The sequence below is a fragment of the Rousettus aegyptiacus genome, unplaced genomic scaffold, assembly GCF_014176215.1.
Source record: "Rousettus aegyptiacus isolate mRouAeg1 unplaced genomic scaffold, mRouAeg1.p scaffold_m13_p_9, whole genome shotgun sequence".
In the NCBI taxonomy this organism is placed as follows: domain Eukaryota; kingdom Metazoa; phylum Chordata; class Mammalia; order Chiroptera; family Pteropodidae; genus Rousettus; species Rousettus aegyptiacus.
In genome coordinates, this window is record NW_023416312.1 from 88,403,016 (window position 1) to 88,421,081 (window position 18,066).

The window sequence follows — 18,066 nt, forward strand, 5'->3', positions numbered from 1 at the left end:
GCAACCATTGATTAGAACACAGAGAATCGTGGAATGTAGGTGTTATTAAAACACGAGTTGTCATTAACTGTAGTGTTAGATAAGATGAAGACATTTCAGAGAATTTCCTGGAACTCTAGATATTTGATTTCTCATTTTAAATTTAACATCTGTAATCTAATCTGTGAGTAGCCATCATTCTATTTATTTGACATGATTATGCCATGATGAGGTACTGTAAAATTGAAGCCTGATAGAGTATATTGCTATTGGTTCTTTAGATCCTGTTTTATTACAATTTCTGCTAAGTAGACTGATGATACTGTAATTTTTAAGTAGAGGGAAAACCACTCATCTCCCTTTGATTTTCGTTGTTCATTTAGATTGAGAGTAGGAGTACTGACCAGTCAGGAAGGACTATGATTCTTTTATTCTTATCTCCCTAAAACTTGACATTTTTATATCCCTATAATGATATTGGTAGAATTTTTTGTGTTGTTTTGTTTTTAAGAACAAGAACTGTGTTCTTTCAGACAGGCAGTGGAGTATTATAATGGGATTATTTTAAAAGCCTTTGGAAAAGTAAACTACAAAGTTGTGCATGAGTCAGCTGCACTGTGATAATAATACCTCCTAGGGTTATTCTAAAGATTAAACAAGAAAACGTCCATAAAGAGCCTGGCACAGAATTGTCCCTGAACAAATGTTAATTCCCTTCTTTTTCTTTTGCAGGTAGCTTTTTCGTTGTTGCTTTGGGGTAGTTTCTTATTTTTAATGTTTTAAAATGCTTTACTAAAAACTAATGCAGTTTTTGGAAATTATGTGGGGACTTAAGGGCATATAAGAAATACTGCATTTCATAAGCATAATCACTAGATCAGGCATATTGGCTTAGGAACATTGCTATGAATATTTAAAATTAAATATTAAATTTAATTTATTAAATTAAAATGTTATTAAATGTCTGTTCATTATCTTCCATTTATTCTTAGATAAAAATAAGTTGTGTACTTAAAATCAGAAAACATAGTAATTTAATGGTTTACTTTTAATTTGATAAAATTTTTACTTTTGTCAGTAGCTTGATATCATATTTAAGTTAAATGACAATTTTACAATGTGAAAATTGGAATTAGAATTTAACAAAAAGATTAAATCTTACGATATCTTTAATTATTCAGTCTCTCCCTACTAAATTTATGTTAGTATTATGCAGGTGTGACTATAGATTAATGATACTGATTTTCTTTTGAGGCTTGGAAGCTAGTTCTGAAAGCAATTCCGAAAGAGAAATCCCTGAAATGCTTGACTAATGTCAGCGTCCTTGGAATAAGCTTATGGACTCCCTAGGTGATGGCCTCACTTAGGATAAAAAAAAAACCACCAGTCTTATTAGTTTACAACCATACTTTTGGTTTTATTATGTTTTAAAAGGATATCCTGATTATTTTATGTTAATAAAATTAAGGCTTGACTGAAAGTGTAGGAATGTTGAATTACAACATTATGAAATGTATTTTTTCTCAGTTATAGATCTATTTATGCAGTGAAACAAACCAAAAAACAACAACATACTAAGCTCTTCCCAGATAAACTGTCTGAGTGGGAAGTATTTCTTTTCCACCAATTTTGGGGACTTGGATCTTCTCAGAAAGTCTGTACTATTAAATGATAATGGCTTTTGTACAGAGGGCTGGGAGACTTCATCATTCCTTTCTTCGCTGGTTGATCACCTTTGTTTATCTCTTTTTTTCCTGACCCTGCCCTGTTAAATGGCAGGGGGGGGGGGCGGTCAGCCATTTCAAACTTAAATGTTGATTATTGGTTGATTGTTATACTTAAATGACCAATTTCAAAATTGATGTCTAGTGCAGTGCTGTAGTGCCTCCCATGGCCAGATCCTCTTATAGATGAACTCACTCTATAGTCCTAAAGATCAAGTCAGTCAGCACAGTCTTTTCCCATAGAACAGGGATGGGGGTGCAGGGTGGGGGCAGAAGAACAAATCTGTAGATTCTTAGAGAAGTGTTCCTGCTCCTATTGCCTTTTATTGTACTTTCCTTATGGGGAAAAAGTCTTTTAAAAAAATCATCAGAAACTTAGTTTGCAAAATGAGAAAAATGTTATTGCCAAAAATTCCCTCTGTAAATGGCCCAGAGTCAATAATAAAAGGCTAATTGTGATACAGATAAATAAATGCATTTTAATATCTTGATATAAATCCAGTGCATAAAAATTGTTTACAAATGATTCTCTGATGTTACCCAACTAGAACTTACACAGAAAAGTTCCACTCATATTTTTTGCAGCTAATCACTGACAGTAAGCAATTGGTTGGCCTGCTAATAACATTTCTTTGGCAACTTCGCTATTCTTTACAAAAAAATATTTATCCATGGTATCCACTGAAATGTGACATCTTATTGGTTGTGGTGATAACCTAAACAGGTGTTTCGTTAGCTTCTGACCACTGACACATTAAATGAAGACATTCAGTTTAGCAACATCAGTGATTTCAATTGATTCATCAATTGCCAGTATCCAGCAGCCATCATGTTTCACTCTGCTAACAAGCTGATATCCCACATCTGATGCCAACAACTCTGGTCTTTTATATGACATGTTTGATAAAGAAATCTTTTCAAAATCATTATACACTTCAGCATTTGTCTTTTCCTCCAGCACAGCATCTGTGCATCTGTTCCATCAGGAGTCTATGCCTTGATCATTTATGAGCCTTCCATGATTTTTGAGACTGATTTGCAGATATATCAAGAATGTGGAATGAAGTTTCTTCCATTGAATGTTATGTTGTTGAACAATGAAATGCAATATTTATGTCCAACGCACTAGATTTAATCTTGTGAATGAGACTACCAGAAACTATTCTCACAAGACTTTCTGATAAGACATTGTTGTGAAAGAAATTGAGGGATCTGGGGGAAGAAGCCCTAATTAAGGAAAAACATTAAAGACATCTATTTTTGTTATTTTTGCTATGGGTACTTGAAACTCCGCACCACATTTACAGTGTTGAAAAAGCTTCAGAGTTTTAGGGTTTCTCCCTGAACTGATAAAATGAAAATTCACATGGTCCAACTGGTTAAAAATAGATGCAATTCATTCTTTAGTGAGCCCTGTTTAACTGCATAATTTGCTTATATGCATAAAACTAAGGAAGTCTTAATCTCTAGTTTGCATGTGTCTAGATTGCTTGCATCTGGCTCCATTAGATTCTCTGTAATTGCATATTGACTAATTGCATAATACAGCTATTTGAACACTGAATTTAAGCCCAAATGCTTCTATTAATCCTTATAATCACTTTGAGTAAGTGAATAGTTGGAATACAATACTTAAAAATCAGAACACAGGACAATAACCAGTTTCCTATTTTAAAAGAAAAAAATTCAAAACAACTTCTAATTTATAATTAACCAGTATGGTTTTCTATTGGGTAAATATTAAATCGAAAAATGAATTGGTAAGTGATAAATGCAAAATTTTGATACACAATCAATATTTTATGAAATTTACACTTGTTTCTTTTAAGTGTTTTAAATTGAGCATCCACATACAACATAAATATGTTAATTAAGGTTAAATCATTTTGAAAAGGTAATTGTGCATTTGTTTTCAATTTGCAATCAGTTCTTTATATTTTAAATGTATGGCCTCGGGCCTTTTCATTGGGGTGGGGGAGGATTGCTTCTGTAGCCTGCACAAATTGAAATTTATTCGGTGCATATGTGGTGTTTAATATAGGAATCGTGGCTTGTATGTGCACACCATACGTTAATTTAAATTAAAAGTATGTGTTCAAGTAGTCTGGTGTTCACAGCTGAAGTTCCTGATAGAATCAGGATGGAGCATTCTTTAGCTAAAATAAATGATATAACCCATTTCTTCAGTGCTATAAAAATATAATTACTGTGTGAAATGTAAATTGAGTGGCTGAAATATTTATGTTTGATTTTTAAATATATTGTCTAGAATGAAAGAAGCGGGGAACCTCACTGTTCTTCAAGGTGAGCAGTAACCTCAAGCATATGTGGTGTGTCACAGGCTTTTTGCCCTCTTAAGTGGTTAAATTTAGGGCACAACCTGAGGAAAATTTCAGGAACTTTTCTGCTTTAAGCTTTGAAGAATGTTCCTTGATTTCGTTAGTCATTCTAAAACTTAGAAGTTAGCTCTATCTAATCAAAGCCAAACTTAAGTCTTTTCAAAAAACAGTCAGTATTAATTGTGAAATTATTGTGTATATTTAAACTAATTGATTCATTAAATCAACTGGAGATTCTGACATTGTGTTTATACTGACAAAATGAAGTGGGGAGTTGGGAAACTATACAGATAGCTGGGTGCCTGGCTTGGCACAATGTCTACCAACAAATGAGTATTGAATACATAGATGAATAACTCAAAGTTTGTTTACATGAAATATACTGTGTAACTTAACTGACACTTTATTTTTTGCTTATTTAGATATTTTTCACAGAATAATGAGGGTCAGAGGGCTGCCCGAAGTGTGGCTTGCGAGTTACCTGTATCAAAATTTCTCAGACCCAGCTCAGATAAATGAAATAAAACTTTTCAGTATCAGGACTTTGGAGTATGCCTTTTAAACAAATGTTCCAGGTGAATCTGATATATATATATATATATATATATATATATATATATATATATATATATATATATATATAAAGTTTTAGAATTGCCATTTTACAGAGAATGACAAAAAGTCAACTCTTGAAACTTTACTACCAATTCGTCTACTTGTTCACCAATCATCTTTTAAGAATCAGTATGTTGGGCTTGCTCAATTAATAAACTTCACAATAACTTTTGTGTGAGGCAATTTTTTTCCAGTGTAGATAAATTTCTCAATTCTTTCAACTTCATTTTGCCAACATAGAACTGCCAGCCATTCAAAGACACATAGATGTAGATCTCAGGACAAATTGGTATCTACAAGCAGGGGGTAGATTCCTCAGCATGTGTTTGTTTGATTTAACATTTAACTTAAATGCAAAACCCAAGTCTTTTTGTATTTCTAATCATTTCCCATTCATTATGCCAAAAGTCCTCCTCTAGAGTTCTGTAGTTTTCTGTGTCAATGATCATGATATATGTTATAAGTACTGTGCTGTCTTAAGAATTCTAGCAGTTCTTGAATCGGAAAATAATGTCCTTGCTTTTTTTGTAATGAGTAAGAACAATAATTCTTTCACCTTCCCTATACTTCTATTAGACATAAATTACAACAGCTTTAGTTGGAAGGAAAAGCCAACTCTAAAGTTAATTTTTAGTATTACTAATGCTAAAAGATTGTTTTTTTCCCATTACATTAAAGAAAATGATTTTCTGAATGCAGCAAGTATAGATATTTAGTTCATCTTCATTTTCTAAGCCAAAAAGTGCTCTCTGCTGAGTCTTCTCATACAGGCAGTGCCAACAAATAATGAGTTATTTTCCAAAATTTGCTTTTGAAATTTTAGGTTATTTTTAAACTCACAATTTATTTCTCTCTAGAATCAGTGATAGAGTCCCTGGATTACCACACAGAGGTAAAAAAAAAAATCTTTTATTTGAACTGTAACTCACAATATCGTCAGATGATAGAATCATAATAGTGTTTGGTGGCTCAACTACAGATGCGAAAAGCACACCTTGGCTCTGCCTTCCCCAGCTGCCTAGACAAAATGGGGGTATTATTAGTGGAGGTAGAAAAAGAAGAAACCATCACCTTTTCTTCTGTATCTTCCCCTTGGTGTTTGTGTAGGGCTGAGGAGAGCTCTAGAACTGGGGTGGGCACTGAGCTAGGTTTCTGATATAGGACCCAGCCTTTAACTGCAGGTAGGGAGCGGAGAACCAGGATAAATTGGTATGTGTGTTGAAATTTGTAAGGCAGAGACTCTGTAAGGCAGCGTCTTCCCTCTTGTCAGAATCACCCCCCTGCTCTTTTTGCCATTCTACTTTAAAAAGCTCTCTTTTATCTCATTTTCAAGTTTTGGTTTCAAAGTCAGATGAAAAGTAAACCAACTGAATCTACTCAAATTAAATAATAATATAAGCATGAAGGCAAGGCATTTTAGCAGTAATCAACCATTTTTTTTATTCCACAAGAGGAACTATACCCTTGATTTAATTTTCATATTTTTTCTTTCAACACCAACCAATTATTTCTCATTCCAAAAACAAAAACTGCATTCTGTCCTATGTGCATTCAAAACATGCATATTTCCTCAAAACAACACGTTAATTCATATCAAGCCTCTTCTATCTTGAGGACAAATGACAATAATGTTTACAAAACAGTGTTGCAAAAAAGAATTGTACAAAATCAAAAAGAAAGCCCTATTTTTGTCTGTGGCTTCTGGCATTTTTAGCTCTTTTTTAAAAGTTGCTGTTTCCTGAGAACTTTTTGAGTGCATTATTTACTTAAATGTCAAGTTTGCCAAATTCAGCTCATCTAATAAAAAGTAACTCAACCTGTAACATTTTTAGTTTTGTAGTTCGTATTTTATGCTAATTGTGTAAATCTCCCAATTTCTTATACTTTTGTAGTACTGATTTTGTGTTTTTCAATGTCAAATTTTCTGCTAAAGGTGTCAGAACGATTTTTAGTAAGACAAATGATGAAATAAATGTAATAACTTTGCAATAAGTTGCAATAAATGTCATTTATCTCCCACCTGATGTTAAAAAGGACACAGGTATGACGAAACAAGATATTTCTTACTGCTTTAGAACTCATCTCTAAATTCCTACATATTAAGAGATGTAATTGAAAGGCTGCCTTTACAGGCTGGTCTTATGAAATGTCCTTATTCTTTTTTGTCCCTTGAATTCTGGAGAGGATTAGGGAGTAGCTGATTGCGAATGTTGTATACTCAGTAACCTTCTTAGCGGTGCTGCCTCCAAGTAGTTTCCATTGGCAGTTTGTGAACTTCCCTGGATTTTTAAAGACTCTCCTTATTGTTCCATAAAAAGCAATTTCCTTTGTCTTTTCAGTTCCTTTTCTGTTTTCAGAATAGGGCTTAAAAGTAAGATAAAAGGCCAGATACTTTTCCTCATAAAAAGTTGTAATGACAGGTCTCACTAATTAAAGTGTAACAATGGGAAGATTAGCCTTTCAGTTAGCTTTGTGTCGAATCTATACAGTATTTTCAAAAGCCCTAACTTGGAACATATTGGAGCACAACATCTTTAAAATATAAACATTCACACATGGATTTTATTATAATATGCACATCAAAAAGAGGCACGATACAGTAAGACTTTCTGAATGCAGTAAACAGGAGAACTTTCAATGTCAGTGTAAACCTTTTTGGCACTAACCATTCTACTACTAAAATAGGAAAGAACTTCGTGAGAATTAGGGCAGCATACTGTGGAGCCAGGCTCTATGCTAATTTTTTATGATGGTGTTTCCTCCATATCCTTAGTAAAACACATGTGTTTTTTACTGTGTTTCCTTCCCTCAATGAAAGAGCACAACTTCAACTCTGTATTAATAAAGTAATATTCCTTTCTTGTGGCTCCAGTATCACCACAAAGTGCCTACTGCATTTTTGGAACATTAATAATCCCAAATATTTGAAGCTTTGGAAAGACATTTGATATGTAAGACATGGTACACAGTAGGTTCCCATCATTGTGGGTCATAAGATAACATTCGTCTGAGAAGCATATAACTATGCACTTTTCTGGAGATATAAAAATAAAGATAATCAAAACAGCAAGAAAAATCCAGTTGGAGGAGGGCTGATGGAAAAGGCGAGGGAGTTGATTAGGAGAAAAAATACTCATGTTTGCATTGGTTTTCAAAAAAAGTTTAATTTAGGTTTTAAAATGTTTTTTTTTAGATCAGTGATTATATCCTCATTAACAAAAAAATACATGTAATTCTTTTTGTTTAAATTTCTAGGTTTAGTCCAAATTCCTGAATTTAATACAAGTTAAAAGTTGCTTATTTTCTATAATACACAATTTTAAATAGAGGTTCCTGATTCATACTTTATCATCTTTAATTTCAGTATATTCGTCTGAGGCATTATTCAAGCTAAAGTGTCTGAACCAGGTAGAAACATTGGGCACGTTTTACTGTATTTCACTCTTGAATATATAATACTTTGGCTTTGCTCCAAGTTGAAATAACCACAATTCTGTTAAATGTTTGTGTTCCTCAGAAAAAAATTAAATACCTAACAGAAAAGTTCCATGTAAAGTGACTTTAGCTTAGTCACGAGAGGAGAAAGGAGACAAGAATCAGAAGAGAAAAGACAAACGGGGTGCCAAGTAAAACTATGTTCACTTTGTATTATATTGAGCAATTATCCTTTCTTCACTTCTTTGGCTCCAGAAATTGATGTAGGAAGATAATACTGACATTCCTTCTCAATGTTAAACAGTCTCCTCTTTCTCGTACATCCACCTCTTTCCTTCAAGTTCTAATCGCCCATTCAACTGTATTATTATTGTCTTTCCTTACTAACTTGTCTTGCACCCTTAAGGCTCTCATAATTCTCATTTTACACCCTGATGTTAGATTAATATTCCTCGCACCTAACACTGATCCTGTCATTTTTGTGCTCAACATCCTTCAATAGCATCCTATTTCTTGTCAAATTAAGTACAAATTTCATAGCTTGATATATAAAGTCTTCCTAAATTAGGCCCAACCTTATGTTACTATATACCTCTCCACACATCCTATGGTCCAGTCGAAATAGACTCCTTGGGAAGTAGTTTAAAATAATAGCTAGGAGAACATTCTTTGTGTGTCAGATCAGAATTACTTCTGTGTAACCCAGCTGTGTGACCCCAGGGCATCTGCTTACCTTTCTGAATCTCAGTTTCCTCGTCAATGTAATGAGAATAATGCCAACACCTGCCACATAAATTTTATAGACATTTTTGAGAGCAGCAGGACATTTTTTTATTATATCTATCAACCACTCAATGGTTACTTGTTGTGTGACAAGCACAGATACAGCTAGCCCTGGAGGAGAATACAGAACTGGCTCTGAGATAGTCTAAAGAAGCCTTGAAGATGCTCTCATTGGCACTATTTTAGTAGCTCTTGATGAAAGGAGTGGTGGTGGTGGTGACAGATATTTATATTCAAAGTTTAATGATAAAAGAACTCAAAAATTCAGGGCAATATTAAAAGAATAGTCTCAAGACTATGTGTAAACAATTGCTAGGCGAACAGGATAAATAATAACTTTGTGATTCATTGGAAGGAGACATCCTAGTGGTACGGTTTGGTCTGGTTGGGGAAGACTTCCAGAAAGAAGAAGGATTTGAGCTGAATAGGTTTTAGATAGGAGGAAAAGTGTGAGGGGGCTGGAAGGGACACACTTCAAGGGGACCAGGTCCTGGCTTTGTTTGAGGGAGCACCATGTCTATGGCCTCAATGAGCTCCTTTTGTCATAAAAAGCCTTCAGTCTTTTTTCAGGAGGAACCTTGCTTCAGAGTGAGATGCTAATCAATCTGTTTGGTGATGTAAATTGAGTTTCAACAAACTATTATCCAATGTTAGAGAATTTCCCTTTTTCTAAAGATGGATTAAGCTTGGATTCCTCCCCTCCCTGAAGATGTATGTGGCTTTTTTCTCTGGGATTCCCTTAAACCCCAGAGTAGATTTGGAATTGAGGTTAGTCTGTGACAAGAAAGGTGTGTAGATTTGACATTTTCCATAGCCTTAAATTGAAGGAAAGGCTGTGACAAATAACTGAGGTGGAACTGGCTTAGTGCTGGCTAGCCTAGATGAAAGATGGCCCTGCTAGGCATTATTTGAGACTGGAAATGTCGGCCTTTGGAAAATGGACTATGGACTCCTGGTTATATATCTGGGTCATGATATATGGACATGAGGAGTGGGATTTCCTCAGGAATAAATGGAGAGTCTCAGTGTCAACCACTCTGGGATTGGAAAGTGGGCCAATGATCTTAGATGGCAGGACAGAAGAAGTTTCTCCTTTTGCTGGAGCCAACTGGAGCTAAAGCTAGAATCCTAGATATGGGAATTCCTGAAAATTCCTGTTGGTGTGGAGTGTGAGCTGGCACCTGTTATGAGGATACTGCCAGAAGGTGGGCTGGAAATTGAATGTGGATTGTAAAATGTAAGTGGGTAGTTGCCTCTATGTCATCTTCCATTCATTCTGTAAAGTTCTGTTAAATATTACAGCCTGGACTGAAGGAATTAGGGAGAGCAGAGTCCTCTCCTTAAGATAGGAGTAGAGATCCCACCAAAGGCTCTTCCTAAGTTCCTTACTTCCAGAGATTCTTATTCAGTAGGTCTGGGATGGAGTTATGAAATCTGTAGTTTCAGCAATTTTGGGTGATTCTGATGCGCAGTCAGGTTTGGGATCCACTTCTCTATGTTAACAATATTATCACTGCTCCTCAGTGATTTTTTTATATGAAAAGTTAGAATACTTTTAAGTTGATGGAGAAAACTTGTGAAAGTGATGTATAGCATAGAGTTTTCTATATTAGACTTTGAATCATTTTGATATTTTACAACAAGAACATAGAGGTAGGAAATTCTGCTCTGGGCCCCCTCTCTCACAGGCCTGACAGAACCAAATGAAGGGTGGATGGAAGAGAGGCAAGACAACACAAACTATCATACAAATCTCAAGTACTCTTTAGCGATGAGCATTGCCTTTATAATCCAAAAAGAATGTGGGAGTTTAAAAAAATAAAACCAGAAAAAATAAAAGGTATGAGAAAATATATTTTTGTAAGTTAATTTCATATTACTCTATAGAGGATGAAAATCCTTTTATTAGGTAAATAATCACTCCCTGTTTCTCCTATGCATAGAAATCAGATTCTTTATGGTATTATCCTCGAATGAGACCCATATAACAAAGAATGTCCTAGAAATTCCAAAAATGTTTATATGAAAGTAGTTTGAGAAAATTTGACACCTACTACAAAACGTTTGGAAACTTCTAAGGTTATATCTTCCACTTAAGTGCCTGTGATACATATATATATATATATATATATATATATATATACACACACACACACACACACACACATATATATGTATATATACATATATATATACATATATATGTATATATACATGTATATATACACATATATACATATATATGTATATATATACATGTGTGTGTGTGTGTGTATATATATATATATATATATCACATCTTATCAATGACTAGGTGTCACAGGAAGATACTAACCTATTTTATATGATTTGAAAGTATTTCTTTTACTAAGACTACTGAGGAATATGCAGAGTTACCTTTTGCCTTTTATAGAGTATTTCAATATTCTTTCAGGTATGTTAAAAAGAAACCCACAGGTAGATTTCCTACCATTTGAGTCTCTATTGTGAGCTTTTCACACCATCAGGTTTACTTGACCTTGAGTCTAGTGTATAGAAATCCAAAGTGTGGACACTTCTCTTTCTCAGTAACTTTGACTTCAAAGACTCCAGGAACCATTTTCATGGTAATATTGTTAAGCAGTAAGAAACAAACACTCTTAAACTGTCTTCTGACCATTCTTTCACCACACTTTTGTATGCAGAGCATTTGTCCATTCATTCCCAGCTGCATGTCCCTGGACCACTCCTGAGAAATCATTTCTTTGATTGTTTTACTCCCCAGTTCTTCTTATGAGAACTGCATTAGGGAACTCTCTTTGGCCTAGCAGACTGACTCAGAAACTTTGAGATGTGAGCTGACCTTTCTTGAAATTTGAGATCAACTCCTGCTTGGATTTGAACTTTGAAGACCCAGAGATAGGAAGTTTCCATATAAGGATCAAAACATGTCAGAATAGACTAGATTGATTCGGGCTGGCAACCCTGGCAGGTAGGATTACTGTGCTCGACAGCTCAGAAACATGTATCCTGAGCCCTGAAAACCATCTCATAAATGTTTGCTGACATATCCCAATGGCGACTGAAGAAAGTGTAAGGATAAATCAGTGCCACCCATCTTCATCACTGGAAAAGCAAATCAAAGCATGTCCTAGTGAATATCATTTTTCATTCAACAGTAATGTTTGAGAGACTTAGATTCACAGCAGTGTAGCAAGCAAAAAGAAATATAGTTTAGTGGTGCTTACCTAACATGGTGGTAACTGGTGCCTAGGAAGCTGGTGCCTAGCTAACATGGCGGTAACCAGTGTAATCAGCAGTGGTGCCCACTGTGGGGTACTGTTGCCTGACAGAGGTTGAGAGCAAGAAATGAGGAAAGAAATGGTATATGTCACATGGCAATGGATCTGGACAGCTGACAGGACCTTGATGACGAGCAAAGGGGAGAGGCTACTTAGAGACTAGGGCATTTTATATGAATACAGGCTCCCACATAAGCAGATAGGGACAATAGTCAGGGAAGCATAGATTCTCATGACCTTATTGTGCTCACAGGCTGGCAAAGCTTGAGGGAATTTAGGTTATATAATCTATTAATTGGTATAAGAGGTATAAGAGACATGGTTTACACTTTTATAAAGGTTCCACACACATCCTAGGAATTTATACACATGTCAGTGAAAGATTATAAAAAGTGGCAAATGAGGAGTTTGGTGAGGAAGGCTTTGCTGGGGCCCACAAAAGTAAATGGGTTCTTATAGTGGTACAGGTGGGTACTGAAGAATAACTGGTATTCAGACAGCTAGAAGGCAGAAAGGGCCTTCCAGATAGGGATTCTCATGTCCAGAGAAGTTTAACTCATTACTATGGGGGGTCCAGAGAGTTGTGCCTCGAACTGCAGACTGGGAGAGGCTGTGGGAGAGTAACCAAGTACCCAGCCTTCCTCTGGAATTGGAATGTGTACCAGTGGAAGGCACTGAAGGCTTTGTGTTGACACACAGCTGAGGATTAAGGAGACACTGTATAGGACAGAAAGAGGTTTTATGAGCTGGGACAAGAAACTACAGGCTGGAAGATCTGCTAGGAGGCAACTACGATAATTGAGGGATAAAGTGTTAAAGGTCTGAACTACCAGGTAAAGAAAGTGGAAATGATGAGAAAGGAAGAGGAAACCAAGAGAGGTAGGGAGATAGAATTGATAAGACCAGCCAGAACAGAGAGTCTGAGAACTGGCTCCCAAGAAAGAGCTCAGCCAGAGAGAATGAGGATTTGAGCCTGACCAATTGTGAGACAGATCAATAGAAAAAGGGTGGAGCTCCTTGATATTAGAATTACATCTTTTGAGTAAGATTAACACGACATTTGGTTGTCAGAACTACTAAATATAGCCCAGTCTTCCCTTCCACTTTCCATTTTTCTCCATCTCCCCCTCAATACAACTCTGGTCCTGGTTAAATTTTTACAATTTATAAACACATATTGGTTTTTTTTATTTTACTACAAATGAGATCATGACATACATATTGTTTTGCAACTTGCCTTGATGTACAATGTGCCATGGATATCTTTCAGTGTTATTGCATGTAGATTTTCCTCAATCTTTCTAATAGCTATATAACAATCCACTATATGGCTATACCATTTTTTTTATTTCACCAATACTCCATTGATACACTTTTTTAAAATTTCCAAATATATATTTTTATAACCAATGCTTTAATTAATATTATGTTTATATACTTGGGTAAGTGTTGAGGATAAATTCCTAGAAGAGAAATTGTTGGGTCAAAGGATATGCACGATTTAACATCATTTGATACATACTGCAAAGTTGCTCTCCAGAACATTTATCTGACTTAATTCTTCCATTAACAGGTTAATCAAGGCCTCTTTGTGGATGTCTGTGGCAATTTGTCAACCTTCCCTTCCTACAACTGCAATAAATTGTAGTTTGCCCGATTGGAAGGGATTATATTAGTCAACAGAATTCTAATGAATGAAGGGTTTCTTAATTAAAATAACCAGAAAGTCATTGCTTGTAAATATATAAACAAGTTGATTATCGCAAGAGGCTGAATACTTCTAATAAGCATGTGTGGATATTAAATTAACCATGGTTCACAAACCATCCATGGATGCATGGTTGATTGGAAATAACCACTTCACACTGGTTACCCAATTCCTCTTTGCCAACTGCCAAATGGTATTCCTGATTTTTTTTGTGTGTGTGGTTTGACATAACTCATCATACTCCCAAACACATGTATGTGTCAAATAAAAGTGTGGGGTTTTTTTTACTGGGTATTTAAGAGGTCTAAATACTTAATGAAAGATTAGAAAACTAGCTTTTCTTTCCTTTTTGATTCAACCGACATTTATTCAGTGTGTACAATATACTAGGAGGGTGACTTATTAATTGCTTTAGAGAATACATAGATGAGTAAAACCTGGTTCTTGCCCTTAAAATGCTCATAAGGAACAGACAGGAACATAGGAGGAACATACACATAAACATAAACATGGTTATAAAAGCAAGGCAAAATGAGAAAGGTGCTTAAAGCGAGTAACAAAGAAACTACAGTGAGAACAAACACACCTCGTGAAGGGAGAAATAAGGAAAGGCTTCATATGGGAGAGGTGCATTTAATCAGAGCTTTCAAGAATGAGTAGGACTTTTTTGCTGAAGACCACAATGCTGTGGGAAGTCAAGGCTGCATAAGGAGTCCACGTATAGCTGCTTCTTTCAACAGCCCAGCTGAGGGGAATTTTCTAGTCAAACAAGCCCAGGTGCCATATTCGAGTGAAATTTCCAATAGGGTAATTTCTAGTGAGTGAACATTTTTCTGGACATTAGCCATTGAATCATCACAGCCATTCAATTCTTCTTAGCTAAAGTCCCTTACATTGTAGAGCAGAGATAAGTTATACCTGTTATGTTCTGTGTGGATTTCTACCTCATAAAATTCATGAATATTAAAGTGGTTGTTACACACACACATACACACACACACACACACACACACACACGCACACGCACACACACACGGATAGGATTCCAGCAAAGGAAACCATACGAGCAGAGTCCTTGAGCTAGGAGAGCATGATTGTGTCCATAGAACAAAGAACTGTCCAGAACAGTCCAGGTAGGCTGGCATTAAGGATTTGAAGAGGAGAATGATAAGAGATCAGACTAGACCTGAGAATAATGAATTTTTAAGTGGCAAGTAAATATATCCTATTTGATAGGCAAGAGCAATCCAGCAAAAGTTGAGTGTCATTTTAACTGGGAAGAGAAACATATTAATAAATACTTGGCAAAAATTAAATTTCACATTACCTTCTTCTTGCAATTTTTCATTTAAATTAATTAAAAAGTTCAACCTGTCATTCATTCAACAAATGTATGTTGAGTGCTTCTACAAAAGTAAGATTGCTAAATGTATTTAAATTACTTTCTAAGTTTAAATAAGTTATTTGTTTACTATCTCTAACATTAACTTTTGTGATGCCTATCATGAAAATGGTTTTCTGTCTTCCACCTAGTTTGTGGAGAAAAAAATGAGTTATACCATTGGGATTGTGGGTAGGTTCTATCCATGACACAAGTGCAACTCTTGTTAGTAAAAATAAAAATGCTATTGTACAAAAATGAAAAATTTATTTTTTCAGTTAATTTTTTGAGTGGAGTCAGATTTTTCACTATTGAGACTAAAACATGCAATTTAACTAAGTTTCAAAAGAGGCCATGTAGAAGTGTTTTGGAAATTATAAAAGGAATGTACAATGCAAATTATTATTATTACTATTTCTGAGTTATACTTCAGAAACATAGAGATCAACATCATATTTCCTATATTTCTTCTTTAAATCACTTTAGAGTTTGTGCCTTGCTAAAAAGAATATTGCCCCAAAATAATATGTATACATATATATATATACATATATATATACACACACACATGACTAAATCCCAAATAAGAATTAAATATATTTCATGTAATCATGATAATAAACATGTGCAATATCTATAAAAGTAAATGTTGATTAGTAAAATTTATACTTTGAAATGTAATGAATGCAAATAAAATAGAATCCTACTCTCTTTAGACTCTGTACCTTTGATTTGACAATGTATGGATTGTATGGATATACATTCAGTAGAATATATGTATATGCTGGTATATATTAATATTATGTGGCTGTTTAAAACCATGTTAAAACTTTTGAAATTTGTTCCAGAACAACAAATTTTCTTCTTAAGTTACAAAAGTAATAGCACCTGTTTACTAAGCGTTTACTATTTCTATGTGTCAGGTATTGTTTAAAATTTAGAGCAACCCTAGGAGGTAAGTAAGAGTAAAGTATGGTGCAGATTATCTAAGTAATCTTTCTAAGATCACTCAATTAGTAAATAGGATTCAAATAAAAATGGGGTCCAAGCAAAGGTGTCCTGAACCCCAGATACTATACTATTAATGACTTTGAATTACTTAAAATAAGAACCTCTCACTGGGAGAAGGAACTTTAGAAGTCATCTAAAATAGAGGGACAGGTGCTAGTAAAATGGTAGGAGGATGCCGAAGACAACTTTGCCTGTTTTGAAAATTGCCCAGTTTCAGCCCTGCACCAGGCAATAATGAAGAACTATGGTCTCGAGAGTGTGGAGTAAATAGACATTATTTATTTCTCTTTGTCTTCCTAGTGCTCAGACACAGACAGGGTTCAGGATACACTACCCCAAAATATGGGACCTTGACATATTGAATATTTCAAGCTGAAGGAATTTGAGAAATAGCAAATACAGGATACACAAAGGATTTTCTGACCTTGCCCTGAAACAGGTCATAAGACCCTCATGAGAGATGTTACCTCCCTCTACCTGGAGGAAAGGAGCATCCTTATCTCCAAAGAGAGAGGGATGCTGAAAGGAATCTAAATGAGCAGAACTTGCTGCTTCCCCCAGTTTATTACACTTAGTTCATACTCTTTATTATTCTTTCACATTTTTCCACAACTCTCCACTCTTTATCAAACCTATCAAAAAATACTCAGGTTTAACTGCTTCTCCAGGTTTTCATTTCCTTATGAAGACTCCTGCATTATGTAAAACTTACATTAAATAAATTTGTACGCTTTCTTCTTGTTAATCTATTTTTTGTTACAGTGGCCCCTGCCTATAACTTAGATAGGTAGAGAAAAAGACTTTTTCTCCCCTTCGCACCATGTGCAGACAATAAGTGTTGTATCAGAACAGGAAAAGGAAAGCCCCTGCTTTCTGGCCAGAGGACTGTGATGGAGGGCCCCATAGGGCCAGAAACTTGTCAGGAAGAGAGATCCTGTAAAATGGTATGTGAACTCCTGGGCACATCTCTGAGTTTCAAAGCAAAGACCACTACACCTAGTCTCAGAGTGGTCACTGAGTGGTGCATATACAAGACAGGTCCAAATAACACTGCAGCTACTCTGAAAACTAAACTGACATTGGAACCACAGTCTACAGAATTTGGTTGAAACTTGCAGCTTAACCCTAATAGGTTTTATACCTTCTAAAGCAAAAACACAACTCCCCTCCCAAAAAAAAAACACACACACACAAAACCACACCATTTCCTTAAAATCAAACAAGACCCGAGAGTCTCATAATTTTCAAAATGTGCAGGATGTAATCCAAAATTACCCAGCATATGAAAAATTAGAGCCCTCAACTTGCAAGGGAAAAAACAAAATGATTATCAGGTTCCAAACACAAGATGACACATCTCCTTTTCTGCCTTCTCTGGTTTTAATTGAGCATTTCATGTGATTCCATTTTTTCCTCCCTCTTAGCATATCAATTATACTTCTTTTCTTTTTTAATTTTTTAATGGTTGCCCTAGAGTTTGTGGTGTATGTTTATAACTAATCCCATTTCAAATAAGTTACCTTATAACAAAGTATTCACATTTCTTCCCTTCATGCCTTGTAAAACTATTGTCAATAATTTCACTTATCCATAAACTATAATCACCAAATACATTGTTGCTATTATTATTTTAACAAACTGTTATATCAGTTAGAATAAGGGGGATAAAAAAAGACTTTTTTTACCTTCATTAATTTCTTCTTTAACACTTCCTTTCTTTATATGGATTTGAGTTTTTGACCTAAATAATTTTCCTTTTCTCTGAAGAACTTCTTTTATAATTTCTTGAAGCATAGGCTTTTGGTGACAA